This window comes from Balearica regulorum, chromosome 15 (assembly GCF_011004875.1).
Source record: "Balearica regulorum gibbericeps isolate bBalReg1 chromosome 15, bBalReg1.pri, whole genome shotgun sequence".
Taxonomy (NCBI): Eukaryota; Metazoa; Chordata; class Aves; order Gruiformes; family Gruidae; genus Balearica; species Balearica regulorum.
This window is the reverse complement of record NC_046198.1, coordinates 9,237,435-9,257,336: the sequence shown is the minus strand read 5'-3', so window position 1 is coordinate 9,257,336 and position 19,902 is coordinate 9,237,435. Positions and strand designations below refer to the sequence as shown.

General features: G+C 42.9%; 1 protein-coding gene across 11 annotated transcripts in view; it reads right to left on the bottom strand.

Moving 5' to 3' along the window:
* MSLN (mesothelin) overlaps nucleotides 1-19,902 on the bottom strand; it is a 77,790-nt gene that overhangs the window by 55,767 nt on the left and 2,121 nt on the right. For 10 of the 11 annotated variants that reach the window (XM_075768177.1, XM_075768179.1, XM_075768173.1 and 7 more), the window contains exons 2-3: nucleotides 19,379-19,492; nucleotides 6,131-6,287 (exon numbers count right to left, since the gene is read on the bottom strand). The gene's annotated coding sequence lies outside the window, so the exon portion shown is untranslated. The remainder of the gene's footprint in view (nucleotides 1-6,130; nucleotides 6,288-19,378; nucleotides 19,493-19,902) is intronic. The other variant, XM_075768181.1, reaches the window with a different exon arrangement.

Here is a 19,902-nt window from a genome sequence, read left to right as displayed (position 1 = left end):
CTCCTAGGCTAGAAACCAAGACAAACTCATGACTGCTTTGGAATCTCACAAAGAGCCTTTTCTTGCAAGGTTTCCACACTCAGACAGCTCTGTAAAAGGTATCAAAAGTGTTGAAAGTTTTTCACAATTTGAACTTCCAGGAGGTATTATCCTCTTCCATAACTATCCCCAAGGGAAGATCCTCGCCAAAGAAACCAGGAGAACTTCTTCCAGGCTTTTAGTATTAAATGCAGTTCACGATTCTTCCAGGGATTTTATATAAGCGTAACAATCAAGTAGGGGCACTTCTTAACCCAACACTTTCCACTCCTCTGCAGAACCCACTGTCATACAGATTTTTAATACTGCAATAGAGTAAGTTATGTGATTAGCAATGAGAATAGAATGGCTATTACATCAGTTAGCTAGAACAGCTGATAATTAGCATTACCCTCATTCTTCTGTGTTAGGACATAACATGTTTTTTATCCACTCAAGCTAGGGAAGGCTCTCACTTGGTGCTGTGTAGCACAGTGGGGACATTCAGGTGGGTTTAGGGCTCTGATGAGCCATTATCAGTCAGAAACATAAACAATGAACTATGTACATGTCTGAGAACTGTAATTAGCGGACAACCAAACGGCTTTCTAAGTCTGTATTCTTTCTGCTGTGTTTTCCTCATTAGTATGAAGTTCTTGACCTTCTGACTGCCAGACAAATAGGAGAGATGACAGTTCTCACAAATGCTTTTAAGAGGGAACGCCTTACTGTCCAGATTTTGCTGGAGATGGAGAAACGTTCCTTTGAGGAGCTGACTGAATTCATAAAGGAGCTGAACATTGCAGCAGAAGAGGTACAGTAAAAGCTCCCACCCCAGAGAACAGCCTCCCGTTACACGTCTCAGAAACACTAAAAATGCCACAAATGAGACAAACTCTCCTTCTTACAGCAATGTAAACCCTGGGCTCTAGACCACTAGGTTAGAGCTCACATACCTGGGCTTCACAGAGGAGTATGCAAAGTGATTATTCTTATGGGCTACACTGCAGACACCTTACTTGTTTAAATGTGTTATTTTCTCTCACAATGTTTTCCTTCAACTCTCCTTGGTTTTCCTTCAATTCAGAACTCATCCCTTACAGAAGGGGTATAACAATCTTCATTAGCTAAGGCTGTGGTCAAATGGCTTTTCTACTGGAAAATGTAGAATACAGTTATTTTATTAATTTTCTACAACAGTAATCTCATTCAGTTCCAAAATTCATTACTCCAGTGTTGCACTGTATTGCACTCTGTGCATTCATGCTAAAATACTACTGGCTTTCCTAAAAACTGCATACCACACACGATGGGGAGATGAGGACACTTCTCTTGCCACTAGGTAATTTAATCTACCTGTGGAAAGCAGTAACTGCTAAAATCAATTTTTGTGTGCTGGTTGTGTTTCCAGAGGGATCTCACTATCCTTCCTGACCCCCGGATTCGTGAGCTGCTCTTCGATTTGCTTTTTAAATCTTTACCGCTCAGCACCTTTACAGCCAATGAATATGCCTTCTGGTTTGGTTCGGAGCTGCAGCTATTCCTGCCAGCTATGAATGACAACTATCTGCAGCTACTGCCTCTGGATATTGACTGCCAGTCTCATCAAATCCTGTGAGTCATGAGCAGCCAGTTTCTCTAAGGGTGACCAAACTCTTGCTACCTTGTCAAACCAACAGGGTCGCTTTCCCTGGAGTATCTGACATCTTACTGCTTTTAGCGTACTGAGCTTCACAACAGTTTTGCATCAGCCAAAACCATTCATCAGAATAACATAAAATGTCTGAGTATATCTTAATTTTATTTTTCAAGATGTTACCAAGGCAACACAGAGGAAAAGGAACAGTTTGATTTAGACCAAATTAAACATTTCAGTTTTACTACACTAGTACTTTCAGCTTATGCTTCCTATGGACCTGAATTTTTCCTCCAAAGGAAAAGTGCTCTCTGCAGATGTTTGGCTCATAGCCTGCTTCTGCTCTTGTGTCTATACAGCGTGCAAGCAATGAACAGAGTGTACGAGCATTACACAGACAAGCAGAGACTCTCCATCCATCACAGAATACACAGCTTTCTGCAGATGTACTGTACCACTCAAGGTAAACACATACACTATTCAAGAGCTTTTCTTTTTCTCCCAGTGTAAAATTTAATCTTTGTGCTTGGCAAATACTTCCTGCACTGCAATCTTCTAACCCAAAAACTACACACAAGCAGAGCATTTTAACTGCAAAAAGGGAATTGTGTAGACCCTCTATGAAGTCTACTAGGATCTTTTTATTGCTATTAATTTTACATGTAAAGTCCCTAGATGCTACAGTGATGGAGTCCTAACCCAAATTAGACAGGCAACAGACAAGAAAATGCTTTCTGATGTACTGTGCTTGCTCCCCTCAGTCTAACATCCTGTTGTACCCAGCTGAAGTGCATCTGAAGTTCCTCCCATCCCCATCACTAGACAGGTTTTGTTTCCACGCTAACCAACAGCTCAGGAAACTGCTGACTGGTTTACTGACTGTGGGCTTTTCTGCATTTCAGGTGTCACCTGTTCCCCAAATGCAAACAGTAGCACATGGATAGCTGCCAACTATGGCTCTTTCAGTGCCCACGCCACTCTGCATGAGTTCTCTTCACTCAATCCAAATTTCAATGAGGTAGGTCACATACTGAAGCTTGCTGTGTCTGAGCATTGTTGAACTCCTTTCTACATAAACATAGCTGATCCATAACTCCTTGCCACAGCATTGACAGTGATCCCTGTTATAAATATACAGGTGTTTCTGTGTTCCTTTTCAGATGTCAGCTCTGGAAAAGCTGTCACCAGCTCAGCTGGCACAACTAACCCTGGAAACAGGGGCTCTGGCTGATGAAACAAGTGTGATCACCATCATGGACTACCTACACACACCATCAGATCTTGCTAAGTTCTTTGCCACACTGAACAACATGGCATCGGTAACTTCCCCTACTGTGCTCCAAAGCTCCTCCACCCAAAAACTGCAGCTAGTTGCATCAATACCCGCTGACGTCTGATACTCAAACCCCAGTCCTGACTGTAGAAAAGGGCTCATCCTACAGCCTCACTCAGTCAGAGGGAAACCTGCCTGAGATGAGGCTACAGGTCAAATTGTTGGATAGGTGATCCTTAAAGGCTTGGGGTTGTAGCAATCTTCTGGTTTTCTGTCCAGACACCAAGCTATCCTTCCTCCAAGGGTCTATACTGACCCACAGCAGGATGTGATGGGAAGAGATCCGGGTATAGCTCAGGGAAAACAGACCTATTCAAGAACAAGCACTATGCACTTTTTCCAAGAGCTCCCTGCTTGGGTCCTTCACTTAATGCCACCTTTACAGTGGCTTCCCATGTGCGAAGGGAGAGATATGAAATAATCCTGAACAATATCTTAAATTGGGGAAGGCTTAACATGATAAATTACACATCAACTATACTGAAAAGGTGTTGTGTGATTGCAGGTGGAGCTTCAGAACAGCGATGTTGCCCATCTTCTACTAAGCAGTGCCTTGCATAAAATAGCTCCTAGCCTTCCCAAAATGAAACCTGCTGGCTTTGCTGACTGGTTTCAAGATACTCTACAAAATGTGCTGCATGCAGTGAATGAGATGAGTGTTGCAGAGATACCTGTCAATATTTCATGTGACTCCTATCAGCAAATGTGAGTCATCCATCTCATCCCATATACATTTATCTTAATTGAGCATTTCTATTTACTTATGCTGTATATGACTTTCTGGCAATACATTCACATATTGCTAAAGCAGAGTGTAATGCTCCTCCTGAAAAGCAGAAGTAACCACAGTGAAATGCTCAGTGTTTTCAGGCTTGCATGCAAAATACACTGAAATTCACTAAGTTTTAAATTAAAAAGTAGCTTTAGCAATTCTGTGACTGTTATCTTAAACTATTGCATCAAGTAGAAAGCAAATGTTTTTAATGATAAAAATTACCTTATCACACAGGTAAGTTATGTTCAGTTTCATCTGAAGATACTTCACAGTTACTTGTTAAGAACCTTGCTGATAAGATCTTGCAATAATTAATAATGATGAAAGCTGTTGTAATTTTTCTAATGGAAAAGTTTTTATTATTAGAAAATTCTGATTTGATTAAATTAAAATACTTCCCATGACCATCCCAACATTCCCTCCTGCAGGTTGAAGGGTTTCAACAAAATCTACGCTGGCATCCCCACAGAAAACACTCTCTACGTTTTTGGATTCTGTAAAACCTTCTTGAGAACAAAAGTGAAATCAGGTAATGGCATAAAAAGCCCTAATTTGGGAATGTCCTCTGAAAGTTTTCCAGCACACTCTGCGCTTGAGAAGCAGCAGGGATTCCTGTAGTAATGTCTGAGATGCTCTTAATGACAAGAAAGGGAAAAGAAGCATAAACTTACATTGTTGCTCCAACATTATGGCCTTTTCCTTTTACTGATGGAATTCTCACAGCTCCTCCTGTATTTTGGACGGCTCACTAGTAAGTTTAACCATTGCCAGCCGCAATATTAGGTTGCCCAACACAATTAAAGATAAGCAAGCCAAATTTAGACAACAGCACAAGAATGTTATTGCTTAATAATGAAGATTCTGGTCTCTCTCATACAAATGTGAAATCAAAGTATTCTGCTATGTACAAAGGTTTAATGGGAATTTGCAAGAGTGACTAAGGTTTCTAGCCAGAAGTCAGGGAGGAACATGCAATCCACAGCATTCCCAGTGTCATTATTTTTCCAGGTGTTGCATGTGGCAGTGCAACCCAAACTACTCAGAACTGGCTGGAAGTAAATCTTGGAAATTTTAGCAAATATGCTGAGTATCAGGACTTAATCACTTGGAACAAACGCTTTGTGGGAGTAAGTATTTTTAATTATTTTTTTTTCCACTAGCATTCACTGTGAGAACATGGTGGTATTCCACCATGAAACACACTACTTTGCCAACATTTGCAATGCCTTTATGGTCCATGCAGCATGGGAGGTGATGGGTCATATTCCTTAAAAAATACTCTGGTATTAGTGTCCAACTATCACAAACATATTTACTGCTTTTCACTGGCTAGTGACACTTGCAGAGCTACAATAATATTCAGAAATAGGATATTACACATCCTGATGGAAAAAGGACAAGTTCTGTGGATATTCCAGACTTGCAGATTTGTCCTGAGTCTTCTTGGAAGCACTAGCATTTACAAATCACTCTCACATGCTTAAAAAGGTTGTCGTCTGCTTTGTGTCCCTTTCTACAGATGGATGTCTTGGACAAGTTATCCCCACCACAACTAGCATCCCTGACGCTTTCATCTGATGCCATTAATGAGGAAGAGGACATGTGTCAGATCCTTGCAAAACTACACAAGAAACCATCAGAGGAAATCTACCAGTATTTAGACCAGTTCAACAGAGAGGCAGCCCAGGTAGGGGGTATACTGACACTGCAAGTCCAGCATAAACCCATGCAGTGTAAGCTTCAGCTATCCAGAATCTTAAAGACAAGCTCAAAAGACAGTTTCTGTGCTTTTGTCTCAAAGTATGAACAACTGCAACAAAGCATATCACGTACAACCTCTCATCATAGCTGTTTGGCCCAAAGTATTTAAATACCAATGCCCAAGACTTAGCTGACACTTAAGTGCATGCTCATGGCAACACTGAGGTTGTGCCAAGCAGAACTACTGAACCTCATGATCTGTGCTCTGTGGCCTTGTGGAGGAAGCTGATCCTCACAGCCACTTCTCACCCGAGACACGCATCTGCCTGTGCTTGAGTGGTCACAAGAGGCCAGCGTGCAGTTACTATGCAGTGCTTTCAGTGAGCCCTGGAGTGGCAGAGTGTCCCTGTACCATTCAGGGACACCTGTGGAGACTGACAGCTATCCCTTGGAGTTGGCTGACTATATTGCAGGTTCACAGGACATCCCTAAAATGCATCTTCCTGTCACTGGGACTTGCTCAGAATCATTTCCTACAATGCTACTACCTGTGGTTTTGCACTGGGTCCCTTTTTAATCCCGCCTTCTCACTGATGCTCATTACCACTCTCTTTCAGCTGGCCATAATCACTATTAAGAATAATGATGTGAGGAAAAAGATGCTCACCCAGTTCACAGGAGACATTGAGGCAGAATTTCCAGCTTTCAACCCTGCTGAATGGACTCGTTTGCTTGCAAGACTTGCTCTGCTACTGCCAAGTGCTGGAAAGGAGGACATCAAACTCTTCCTATCCCACATTTCTGGTTGCGACAGTTTCAGAGCTCTGTAAGTAAACAAGGGAAGCATCCTCTTTACTGTGTGCAAAGTACTTTACTGGGTTGTCAGGAAAGAGCAAGGAATCACCAAAGCAGCACTGTGCTAAAGATCATCTGTGCAAGAGATTATCATTTACAGAAATGCTCCATCAGGTAAAGAAAACAGGCAGGGTCAGACCTTTGCTCCTTTGAGTAAAACTGTGCAAAAGCAAATAAAACATTTTCTAATACAGTACAAAGTCATTTATGATTTATATTAAATAGATTTTACTTGTTTGTGAAATAGTGCAACTAGGAGCAGTAAGATGAAAAAATATCAGGAAGAGATAAGAGGAAATATCCTGGCTAATGAAGTAGATTAAGCTGAGAAATAAACTCCAAAGGGCAGCAGTGGAAGGAAACCGCACAGACAGTCACGTCTGGGCTACACAAAGCATGGAAGACCATGCTGCCAACAACAGTCCTGCTTCGACCCAGGAAAGACACGGGAAAAAAACAGCAGGGTTGGGCCCAGAACAGACAACAGATACTTCCAAACTTGTCTTGAATTTCCCTTTTCTGGCACACTTTATTCTCACAGGCTGGCATGACACAGCTCTGCCTTTTGCATCTGTAACTATAGCAAATGGTTTAGGTCTAGCAGTTTATATTGGCTGTTCAGAAAACACTCTGAAATTAATTTGGCAACACAGTGAGTGAGGCTAATTACCCACTTAATGAGCTGTTCAGGGGGTTAAGGGATTCATGAAGCACACAAAAAGATCACTAGGGGTGGCTGTACCATCACAGTCTCTAAGGACTTTTGACAACAGCCTAGACAAACATCTGCACAGAGCTAATCCTGCCCTGAGGCACAGATCTCTCAAATGCCCTTGGCAGTCCAATCTTTCACATGGAGATCACAGCCAGTAAGAAATGAAGCAATGTGCCATTTCATAACAAGCTTTCCCTTTCTCTTCCTCTCTTTCCTTTTGTGAAACTCTGTTCATGCTGGAGCAACATCTCTCCCATCTATAGTATCATGGCACCAGCTGGAAAGCAGGAACTAAATATTTCCCATGTGATTTGCCTCCACAGTGTATCCTCCTTGAGCCAGGCATACATGTCCCTGTTGCCCATGAATCAGCAAGGCATCTGTAGCGCTTTGCTGACCTTCCTTGAAAGCCAATACACCACAACAGGTAACATGAGCCAAAATCTAAAATGAGTTTTCAGCATTTCCGTGCATTCTAGCAAACCACGAGGGAAGGCGAGTGACACTGTCTTGTTCTCCCATGCTGTAGGTTCTGCCTGTGCTTCAGGACAAGAAACAAGTCTGGATTGGCTGCAAAAGAACTTGGGGGCATTTGCAGCAAACGCTCATTATGAAGATTTCACCAGATTAATGACCGATTTCAGTGGGGTTAGTTTGTTTTCTGACTCAGATCTGAGAGCTTTGCCTTTGCTCAGGTTTGGCATCCTACTCTGCTACAGCTCCTTGCATGCATAAGGCCAAGCACACTCCTAGATGATCTGATTCAGTAAACAGACATTGTTCCAGCCATAGCAGAACTCTTCTTCCCAACACGGGGAATCCAGCCAACAATATGGGTTAGGTGTCCACCTGTTAGCAATATTTTACTTCTCTCTGATCATGTCCCATTGGTTTTACAGTTTGATGTAAGGGACAATCTCACCATTACCCAGCTTGCCCATGTATTTTTTGACCCTGGAGTCCTGGATGATACCAGCATGGTTGAAACCCTCTTGGCCTCCCTGGAGAGCAGGCCAGCACTGGACATCTCTGCCTTTGTTACTGAATTTGTGGCCACTGCTTCTCAGGTGAGCTACCAACCCTTGCTCTGGATTTGCAGGGAAACACAACCTGGTCATGGGGACGTTGTTTTAGTACACAGTGTCTGCAGAAACTACTGGGTTTCAGCCCATACGGAACTAGAGAATATCTTTCCAGAGCTGGTTCCCATGTCAAATGCTTTATTACACCCAGATATACACACTTGCTATGACAAGAGCTGGGAAACAGCTTCTGCTTATACCTGACTTGTGTTCTTACTTGCTTTGTTTTGCAGCAAGGCTTACAATCTCTGGCAAACCTGCAAGTCCGGGATGCCATGTTCAGTGCAATCTTTCACAAACTGCGAGGTCACCTCACTACTTTTAGCATCTCCCAGTATAAGGACTGGTTCCAGAACAAGCTCAGCTTCTGGCTGGGCAGCATAAATGCGTCTGCCCTTGCAGCTATCCCAAGGAACATACCTTGTAGAATATACCAAGTTATGTGAGTACTCCATTGCCTGCATTCACTTCGACTTTTCACTTCAGCTTTTGCACATAGCCAGAGAATTCCCATTGCCCTGCTTCATCCTGTCTGAATACAGAAACAAAATTATGTGGTGGCTCTTAAAATCCCAGGCTCACCCTTCCTTCCCATTTTCACTCCCAGCAGCTACATTGTCCCACAGCTCCAGTTTCTGACCAGTGCTGTGCCATCTTTATCCAACTATAATTTTGGCATAATGACGCTTGTTTAACAACGTAAATGCATCTAAAGAAAGAAGTTTGATTACCATTCAGAAAACAGGCCATAGATTGCAGACTTCTTATGTGCAAACACGTTACAAACTTTTGGTGACTTCAGTCACCAAAACCAAGGCTTTACTGCTATACTGAACCTCCTGCTTTCCCTTCTCTCACAGAATGAGTGGCTTAGAAGGCAGCTTTCAACAGATGTCCCCCACTAGCCAACAGGATGTTTACAGCTTTGCAAAGAGTTACCTGTCTGCTAAGGCTTCTCAAGGAGGTATGCTGAAGATGTCCCACACTCTCTCTCTCCTGTCGTTTCCCTGCATCTCTGTCAGAGGCAGTAAGATACTCACAAAATTACGGGATGCTGACCGTATCATACCCATGAAAAAGAAAATCCAATTAAATTTGGAAGATGTCAACTGCTTTTTGCCCTATAACTTATCACAGTGAGCAGAGGAACAAAAGTGTGTGCAGAAGCAGCTGTGTTTCTCCTTAAGGCTAGGACAAGCCCTGGTGTTAATCATTGCCCCTCACTGTAGTGGCAGCTCACCAGCTGAAAACTGGACTGTCACTGGTACGTCTCTGACTGCCATTACCACAATACCTGAGAATCTCCCAAATTTAACATTCTGATCCCTACGGCTTTGCCAAAAGGTATGGGAACACTATTTCCTTACCAGGTATACTTACAGGTCTAAAGGTACACATTGGGCTTTTGTTACTTCAGTGCTGCCAATATCACCGAGAGATTTAGGCACCCAGACATTTTGGGCAACTCCTGTATCAACACAGTCACGCTATTCCCACAGGAGAACCAGGGGACTAAACTGCTGGTTATATCACCCTTGAATTATGCTTTGTTTAAAAGGTGGCCCATGCATTGAGAACACCTGGGGAAGCTTGGGTTGGCTACGAACAAATTTGGGCTCCTTCAGCTCCTTGGCTACATACAGAGACCTGACTGACATGAATGCAGATTTCAGTATTGTAAGTAACTCTGCAAGACAGAGCCCAGTGCGAGCCCCAAATCCTGCCTGACAGCCTTTCACAGCTAGTGAATACTTGTTGCCATAAGGCAAGGCCAGTAATTTTAACATTTGATTTCACAGGTTGATGCTGTGGCAGGACTCAGCCCAGAGCAACTGGCAGCTTACACACTGACTAGCGATGTCCTGCGTGACGTGGACAAAGCAGGCAAAGTCTTCAGCTCTCTGAACTCTCACAACATTGGGGATTTCATGGATGCATTCAATGCAGCTGCAAAGCAGGTAGCAACTCCACCTCCTGTTTGAGAGGCTGAAATAAAACAGTTTACACATGAAGTGCATTCTGATATGGGAGCTGAGGTTCCAGGTGTAGGAAGAGACCACAACTTTTAATTAGTCTGGCTCCCATCCTAGAAGGGAAACAGATTCTTGCAACACAGCCACTCTTTAACCCTGCATGAACTTCAGTGTTGTCACAAAGGCTAACAAGTCTCAGGAAAAGAATGAAGGAGTCATTGTGCAGGCATCGTATTATGGTCTCCCTGATCAAACAATAAGAGCCCTGTAACCTTCACTACCTATAGCCATGAGCATCCTCAGAGGATCCCCAGGAGCCCGTACCCATAGGCCACATGCTGGAGATCAGCAAGATACACGGGCGGTTTGTGCACATGCACCCTTAACTGCCCAGGAAGAGGTGAGCCTGGACACACAGTCACTGCAGCCACACATGCAAGTGAGCAGACAAACCACCAAAACTTCACACACAGCAGCAATCTTCGCATTTGCAAATTAAATTAATTAAACCATCTTGTCTTAAGACTCCAGTAGCGTTATCTCAGAACTGCTGTGTACTTCTTGGCCCTCAGTTTGATTCCTTTTTACCAGTCCCACCTGCATCCTTTAATACTAGCTACAATGTACACTTTTAATGATGTTTTTTCTTTTTGTTTGAAGCATAATCTCTCTCAGCTTCCTCACGGTGAAGTGAGACAATTCATCCTGGGGCAGATCTTTTGTCACTTAAGCACAGTATTTGAGCTCTTCTCTACTAAGGACTACATTGCCTGGTTTCAAGGAAGGCTTGGCCTCTTCCTAAGCAGCCTCAATGCACAGAATCTCGGCTTCTTACCCAGTGACATGACATGCAACTCTCTTGCAGCCATGTAAGTATCAAGGCCACAATCATTTCAGCGACACTCTTCTTATGTCCCTCTTTGCCTGTAAAGATGAGAGCCTAACTGCTGGGTGAGGAGAGCAGCTTCCACTATCTCAAACACCCAGTGCCCAACCTGAGATTCTCGTTTGGTGAATACCATCATGATCTTACTTGGTTGCCACTGCAGTGTCACATTTCAGGCCACAGACGACCCTAAGCAGACACTCTGATTCACTCCCATACACCTGCAAATCCACATAAAACCAGAGAGCCCAGTGCCCTGAACAAGCAGTTCTGGTCACACTCCAATTGAAGTGTCTGTTCCCTGCCATCAAGGGAGTAGAAACATCCCCTGAATGCAGTCCTAACGCCTCTCCACTCACTGACAGAGAGCTCTGCGGATTCTGTCCCAGTGGCTGTGGATTACTTGGTTGCAGCTGGCTTACCCTGACTATTCATGTCCTGCAGAGTGAAGATCCTGAACGAACACAAAGCCCAGGGGCCCTATGAGAATCCAGAGCACATCTACTCCTTCATAAAGAGAGTTCTTCAGTTCCAGCTGCAGAACTCAGGTAACAAATGTCTGGGCCTGCTTGTTTCCAGGTATACAGGAACATGGAAAGGTAGAAAGATTCAGCCACCTCATAAAACATCCTTGATTTCCAGTGACATGCAGACCTGTTCTTTCTCTGAGAAAGAGTCATTTTATCATTTTAGCAATCGGACAGTTAAAAGCCTAACCAATGCGAGGCCTTTAGGGTCCCCTGAAGTCAGACAGAGAAGTGTCTCTACCTTTGGATAAGCTGCTTCCCTGGAGGATAAATGTGCTGAATCTCCTGCTAATTCCTAACAGAGTCCTCCCTCGCTCCTCAGCCTGCTGCTTAGCCCTTCAGCTCACATTGGTCAGACAAAGATACCTCCCTCCTCCTTGGAGGCCTGAAACCTCTCTCAGATGGCACAGACAGCTGAGGTCAAAAAGCAAAAGCTGTATCAAGAATGAGACTAGAACATGCTGACATTGCAGGAATCTGGCAACCCCAGTACGCTCAAAGGCTAAATGACCCCCTCAGTCCCTGTCAGCTAGGATATGAATCCCCCAGGGAGCTTGCAACATGAACTATATCTTTCGCTGCCAGTGGGGACTCGCAGTATTACATGCCTCAGTGATTCAGTGAAAGAAATTAGGTATCTTCTGAGCTTCGCTTTTCCTTTTGTAGGCTCCGCCTGCACACAGGGCACTGCAGCAGACAGAGAATGGCTGATACAGTATTTTGGTTTTTTCACTGCTTTTGGATCATACTCAGATTTTGCAACACTGAAGAGCAATTTCCATGGGGTAAGGGCTAGATACAAAATATCTGGCATTTTATTCTTAGCTGTGAAACAAGCTGACAGGAGCAGAGTTCAGCTGGATTAGTTCATTATCTGTGTTAGTCATTGTCTCCTATGTGCTTCCATTTTTTTCCTCATGAAGTTTCTTCTTGTTAAGTTTTAATGCTAAAATAGTGTCAAAAGCACAGCCTCTAGGAGATAACCACCTCATCAGGAGGATATAAATTCCACAGGAAGACAAGGATTTCAATGACAAACTCAAAACAGCAGTGGCCAATAAGATGCAGAAAGAACAGATATTAAATTACAGACAGTCTGTTGAGAACATTCTCACAAATCACCTGCCTAGCAGCAGAGAACAACTATTTTTAAATTTAACCCCAGTAAACACTGTGCACTGCTTGTTGTCTAAAACCCTGTCCAGAGAGAAGTTAATGTTCCTTATATGTCAAAGTTCAGGTGGGCTGAGAGAGATGAGCAGGGGAGAATGCTGTGCCTTGGTCTCCAGGCCTCACTCTATGCTCTGTCTTCTGCAGCATGACTCCCTAGACCTTTTCTCAGCTGGGGCACTGGCCCAGCTGACTGTTCACAGCAAGACCATCTACAGCCCCTCAGCCATCCAGACAGTCCTGGAGGTAATTGGGAACAAGGAGGAGCCTCTCCAGTCCCTCAGTGCCTTCCTAGAGGACTTCAACACTTTCATCCTGAAGGTAAGTAACCCAAGTGCCTGTGCTAACTGAGTCCTGGGGAGGAGAACAGATCACAGGTGAACTTTCAGACTTCCCACTCTGGGATTCTTATGGCCATATACAAAGTAAGTCTGGAAGATGAGCCAGAAAGGAGTTCCTCCTGCTCCAGTATGATATTGATCTCAGTCCAGCCTTTAATCTGGCCTAACCTCTGTGCCTAGACCAGCGTAAAAAGTTCCTCCTCTGAGGAAGTCTGGGAAGCACATCCACCACTCCGACCTAAAGCCAGGATGTAAACAGCAAGGGCTTCTCTACTGCTGATCTGTGGTAGTCTAATGACTTATGAAAGGTTCTGGACCACGCCCCTAAAATTGTTAGCTTCCATTAAAACAACTACTTAGGAGTGAGCAAGAGAGAGACTCTGCTGCTTGCCCTGGTCCTGCTGGGCTGAGGCTGTTCATACAAGTTAACAATAAGCCAAGCTGAGAAGCCTGAGCATGCCCCAGCCTTGCTTTATACACAGTGTGACCACTCTGCTGACTGCCATAACAAAAGCAGTGGCTGTGGGAGTGTAAACGAAAGGAAATTCAAGCACCTGGCTTGCTTTGCTGTCCAACTCTGCTGACAAAAGAAAACCTGAATTGCCAAGGTCAACTTCCCAACAAGGACACAGTCAGGTCATAGTTCCAACTTTTATTGTTAAACAGGAGAGGAAGGAAGGGGAGGAGAGCAGCAAAGAAGAGAAATTGTGGTTATTTTGCCAATTTTTCCTTCACCACTTTTCCTGCTTAGCTTAAATATTCAAGGCTTTCTAACAGCTCTGCTCATCACCTGCTTCAATTTCTTCCTCCTTCCTCAGAGCTCTGATTTCCTAGGAAGCACTAAAGTTCGAGAAACGATGCTAATGATGTCAGCTGAGATCATCTTCCCACAAATTACTGACATGTCCCTAGAAGACACATCTACATGGCTGCATAGACTGCACATCCTGCTCCCCTATGTGAACGCGACAGTGCTGGAGCTGCTGCCCCTCAGCATGCCGTGCCCACACTACCAAGCTGTGTAAGTGCCTGCCTGCCAGGTTGCAGCTGCTTTAGCTTTGTATTGCTACAAGGGGAGTCACTCTTGCATCACTAATTATTGATCAGGCAAGAGCTGCTTTTTACCTTCATGTTTATCATTGGGTATAACCAAATCAGTGAATGACTCTGCTCTAAAGGGGACATTTTCTTGTAGACAGATACCAAATATTAATCCTTATTCTCGAGCACACCATTCATTATACGGCCCAGCAGAAAACAAAACTGATTACCCACTGCTATAAGCCAACTACTATCACCTGGCACCTTTGGTTTGTCAGTATTAAGAAGTTCTCCTCATCCTACTACACTCATCTCTGCTGCTTTACTCACATGGAAGTCACCTGTTATATGGTTTGTTCCCCAGCATTGCAGCAATTGATGGAGTCTACCCAATGTTGTCAGCAAGGAAGAAACACGATGTGTATGAGTTTCAGAAGGACTATTTGACAGCCCAGTTCACAGACTCAGGTAAGGTGCCTACATGTAAGTTCCCAGTAAAGCACTAGTATTTGCATGAAGCATCTTTCATATTCCAAACATTGAAGATTTTTACGCCTAACAATCACACAACTTCCCAACACTGAGATTCAGTCACTCCTGTTGTTCATTACAACCCTGGGAAGCTCATGACAACCCTGTGAAAGAGGAAGGGAAATCAGTTCTCCTTTTGAAGCTACAGGGAATATTGGTGTAAGGAGGTATGATATTACAAAATTAATATGATATAAGCAGAGAAATAGAATTTCCATTTGGTGTAACCATTTCCCCAGTCTGGAAGTGAATCAGAGTGCAGAAGACCAGACCCTGCACTTGCAATAGGAAGAAGATTAGCCATTCTTCTGTTAGCAGACATTTAGTCATTCACATGAAGGCTGCCTAGATGCTTCCTTCAGTATACATTGTGGCTTTTAACTCTTGGGATTCATTTTGGTTACAGGATCAGCATGCCAGGATGGAACAACTGGGACCAAAGACTGGTTGCAAAAGAATCTGGGAGAGATCTGTTCAGTAGCTAAACTAAATGAACTTCAAACCTTTTACCCAGACATCGCTGGAGTAAGTTTTACTAGTCTATGCACTGAACAACAGTAAAATTAGCGCCAGCTTCCAAGCAAAAAAAAGATAGATAGGGCTTTGCATTTACAATAATCAGTAAGGGCAAGATGCAGGTGATTGCTCACAGTGTCTGCATTTCTTAAAGCAGGGATCAGCTTGGGTTTCTATGGGAGAGATTACTAGATATGACCCATGTGCAGCAGCAGGGGTTGAAATACACGTTCCAGCTGCTTGCCTCTCTCTTCACAGCCTCTCTTCGATGAAAGATATTGATTGTTGTTGCTGGTTATCAGAACCAATGCTAAGAGCCAGGGATATGTCTGAAATATAGAGGCATATTCCACTATGAGTGGTGAGGGGAACTTCTTTTAAATCATCTTTAAAATCAAATTGCCTTTCCTAATTCCTCCAGACAGTGACTCTTCAAATTCCACTTTGTCTTCAAAAATACTAGAAGTTATTTGCTCAGGTCTACTAAGATACCAGATACATTCTAGTATTCCGAGTTTAGTCTAATCAGTAGCAATGAGTTGCACACCCTGAGGACATAGTGAATTAATCTTTCAAGCTGCCTGCATTATGATACCAAGCTGTAACTACAACAATGTAAATAATGCATTAAGAAAACAACAGCAGTAAGACCAACAGGAATCAAATCCTACTAGACGAATATTTGATTGGGATGTACATATCTAAATGTTAGTATAATATTGGTTTCACAGTAAAGACAGGAATTGAAATAATTCAAGTACAACTTGAAAAAAACTTTTCATGTGAAAAAGAAGATTTTCTCTTCATATGATGTTCTAAAAAAAAAAAATCCTGTACAGCTATAAAACATGCCTTGGACAATGTTTTAACTTCATGCACTCTGTAAGCCAGTCTAGTATTTATTAAAATGCTGATTTTGTTTAAAGAATGTGTGACACTACCCATCCAATCATTAATAAAAGTAACATTGAACAACCCACTTGGTATGTTTCATATTGTTTCAGACAGTCTTATTGATGATACTTAAACTAAACTGATAAAGTAGGTACAAATATACTAGTTGCTACTGATTGAACTAAACTAAAAAGTCTGTAATCTCAAAACACAAACAAGTTTATTAACTCCTTGCAGAGATATTGAAACCACACCCCATGAAAATATACCAGGCAGACACAGAGTGTGTAAGGGAGTTACATTGAAAAAGAAAACTTCCCATTCTAACACTGAGACTAAATCTTAAGCACCAACATTATGAAAATTCACAACAATTTCCCTATTTACTTGAAGTTAAGTCAAAAGATAAACATAGTGTTCTATACCAAACATCTTAGCCTACCACATCCAACTTCCAGCAGAATCTTGAACAATACAACTTGTCTGTGTTAACGTTTGCCATCTGCACCAGAGCAGCTCAATCAAATATCCCCATTCATTCTGCAGCTGAAGGTCTGGAAGGAAAAATGCTGATGTGCATGTCTTGCAGACATTCACTCTGCTTAGCAAGTTCCCTGCCAAATGCTGCCATATTAAAAATCCTTCATTTTCATCACTGAAAGTGACCTTTCCCTGTCTTTGAACATACACTCTAGCAAACAAGAAACTTCTTTCCAAGCCACAGTGAGAGACTTCTGCTCTATGAACACCACCTCAAAAAGGCTTGCAAACTGGAGACTCTACCATTGCTCTGATGTCATTTCCTATTCTCTTACAATCTACCTCACTCTGTGAGGAATGACGCTGTATCAGAACACATGATCTGAAACCCATAAGGGTTTGGGGAAAGCCTTGATTCATCTAACTTCCTCAGCATGGTGCGCTCTATAACTTTTTAGCAATGACTGTTTTCGCTCTCGAATACAGTGCTGAAAGTCTTTAGGTGTGAATTTTTCAGAGCAGCTAGACAAAAGCACCTTTCCCCCCTCAGCAAAATAAACAGTTTTATACGAGGAGAAAGAGAACACAGTAGTGTTACTTCAATATCACTTTTACAGATTCACATTTCAGAACAAGGTTGCCTTTTAACTGGGTAGACAACTGCCCACAAACACATTCAGTCTGGTAATGTCCCACATCTTTACCTTGCTAAAGCAGATATTGCATTTACACCAGCATGACACAGCTCAGCTTCCTGCTTTTTACTTAAACTCCCAGAGAGCAGACAGTACTGTCTGGGCTGATACAAGGGGTCAGAATCCCTGGAACAAAAACCTAGTATGACAGGTAGAGAGACATATAAACTCAGCATACATTCAATTTTACAAACAATTGAGCTAAGCACTAATTACAAGCCAGCCTTAGCTAAAGCCCTTTAACCTGATAATCATTATTTGGCAGTTTGATTTAGAGTCTTAAAGACTGGAGCAGGTAATGGTCTATGAACAGTCTCAGCCAAATCATCCCTGCCAAAGGGATTAGTGTGGAAAAAAAGGCAGTAAGAAAATGGTCAAGACAGAGCAGGGAAAGGTGGGAGGAAAAAGGAAATGGAAGTGATGAGGTGGAAGAGAAAAGGCTATTGCAGATGGAAGCTGCACACAGGAGACAATGGAAGCTGAAGATCCAAAAAAATATTCCTTGGCAGATCAAATCAACAAATGTTAACCAACTACAGGTTTTCAGGCAGTTTTATTATATTCTCCTTAAAGCTTAAAAGGTACAGATTATACTTAAGCTAATTAACTAACTAACTACTTCACAGGCAAGGAACTCCTGCTGATACGTAACAGCCCATTTCCAGGGGGATACTTGACATTCTCCCCTGGTAGGTTCTTTACACAAAACTGAAGGGTTTTTCACCCTCACCCTCCTAACAGATGTGGCACCAGCCTATTCCCACCTCACTGTTCCATAAGGAAATATGGATCTGCCCTGGCATAGCCTACTTTTTATCTGCTTCTCAAAGAGCACTGCCCACAAACATCTGCAGTACCCCAAAAACACTCCCTCTCCCTGACTGTCTGGTGGAGGACTTCACTTTAGAGCCACTTGCCAGCCACAGCCTTAACATAACAGCAAACATGGCTCTTGGACAACTCTTTTTACATGTGTTTCTTTTTAGTTTAAAGTTCCTGATCTCAATACCCCAGAAGAGATGGCACAGTTGACTGTTAACTCAACACTGACCAGCCTGGAAGATACACTCTCAATCCTAGCAATACTTGAGTGTGGATCCTGTAACACAGTTGACAGATACATGAGACAGTTTAACGTGTGTGCTCGCCAGGTCAGTCCTAACGGATCCCAGGTATTCTCCAACTCCCACATCACTGTACTGGGGGAAGGTCTATGCCATGATTAACTGCCTTGGCTGTACAGCTGACATTGCTCTCTGAATTTAATGGCAGCTGTCTACATCTAACAGAGCTGAAAGGCAGAGAGGAGCTGTGGTAAATATTAGACAACTTTATAAGGAGAGGTCTCAGCAAGGGGCAAGCTAGTGACCAAGAAGATAGACTTAAACTCTGGATAGGGATGGGCAACTAAAATTATTTAATTTTGTTACAATAATGCTGCAGATGTTCCCTTAATAGCCTCTTCTGATTTAAATGCTTACCTAGAACCTCAAGCCATATTGATGGTTTTGCTCTTCTTCATACCACAGGTAAATCTGACCTCATTACCCAGCATGCCAGTTAGAGATGCAATACTGAAGACAGTACTACTGAAGCTAAGACCTGAACTCCAAAACTTCTCCAGTGAAAGATGGGCAACCTGGTTCCAGCAGCAGCTGCCCTTATTGCTGTCTGGTATGAACAAAACCTACCTGGGATGGCTGGGGACCAACATCTCTTGTGATTCCTATCAAGCAATGTGAGTTTACCATGACTCTTAGGGTTATGACAGCATTGCCGTTAAAAACTAGCATTTCAGCTGAAACTCCATTTTGGATTTCTAAGACAGAAGGACTGAGGTCTGACTCCCTTACTGTTCTATGAGCTGAAACGAAACAGAACCACTAGGCAGGAATTGCATACAGATCTTCCAGGTCAATTCATTTACTTGTCACTGTTGGGAAGTTGTGAGCAAGTCCCATCTATTCTAGTTCCTTTCTGAAAATGTCCTCTTTTATTTCCCAGAGTCAAAGGATTTAACAGTGCTTATGAGTCCCTTTCACCTTCCAACAAAATCGACATATATAACAGCTACATTAAAACCTACCTGAGCCAACAATCACATTTAACAGGTAACAGCATCAAAACAGAAAAATTCTAAAGCCCAAAGGATACAGAGTGATCACAGAGTTTGTTTCCAGGCTACAAAGTATCAGTCATGGGTGGCTACCTTCACTCAGCTGTCCATGTGGCTGGAGCTGACTTCACTGAGCACGAATAGAGCAGGTCCAGACTTGATTTAAAGTCTCCCTGGAGCTGGTCCTGTCTGTGGGTCCCACTTTCACTGCATGGGGATATTTCCCAGAGTTAGAATCGGCTCCAATATAATCCCTTAATTCAACAAATAATCTAAAACAGTCGACACCCACAGGAATGGTGTCCTGTTTCTGTGCCTTTCATTAGCATCATCATGGCTGCCCTGAAAGTACATAGGTTGTCTTAGTTTGTAGCTCTGCCTTTGTCAATAGACCTGTAGGTTTTTTCCTCTTTCTAGGGATTGCCTGTGATATCCAAAGAGGAATGAGAAACTGGATCGACATAAATCTCGGAAAATTCATACAACAATCCTCCAGGCAAGATCTTGTTTGCTTCAATGCCAAATTTAAGGTACTGAGCTGAAAATCTGTACAGAGTGATCAGCAATGCCATAGGTCATTCTTGGTAGCAATGTGTTGCACTGAGCTTCAGAGGAAT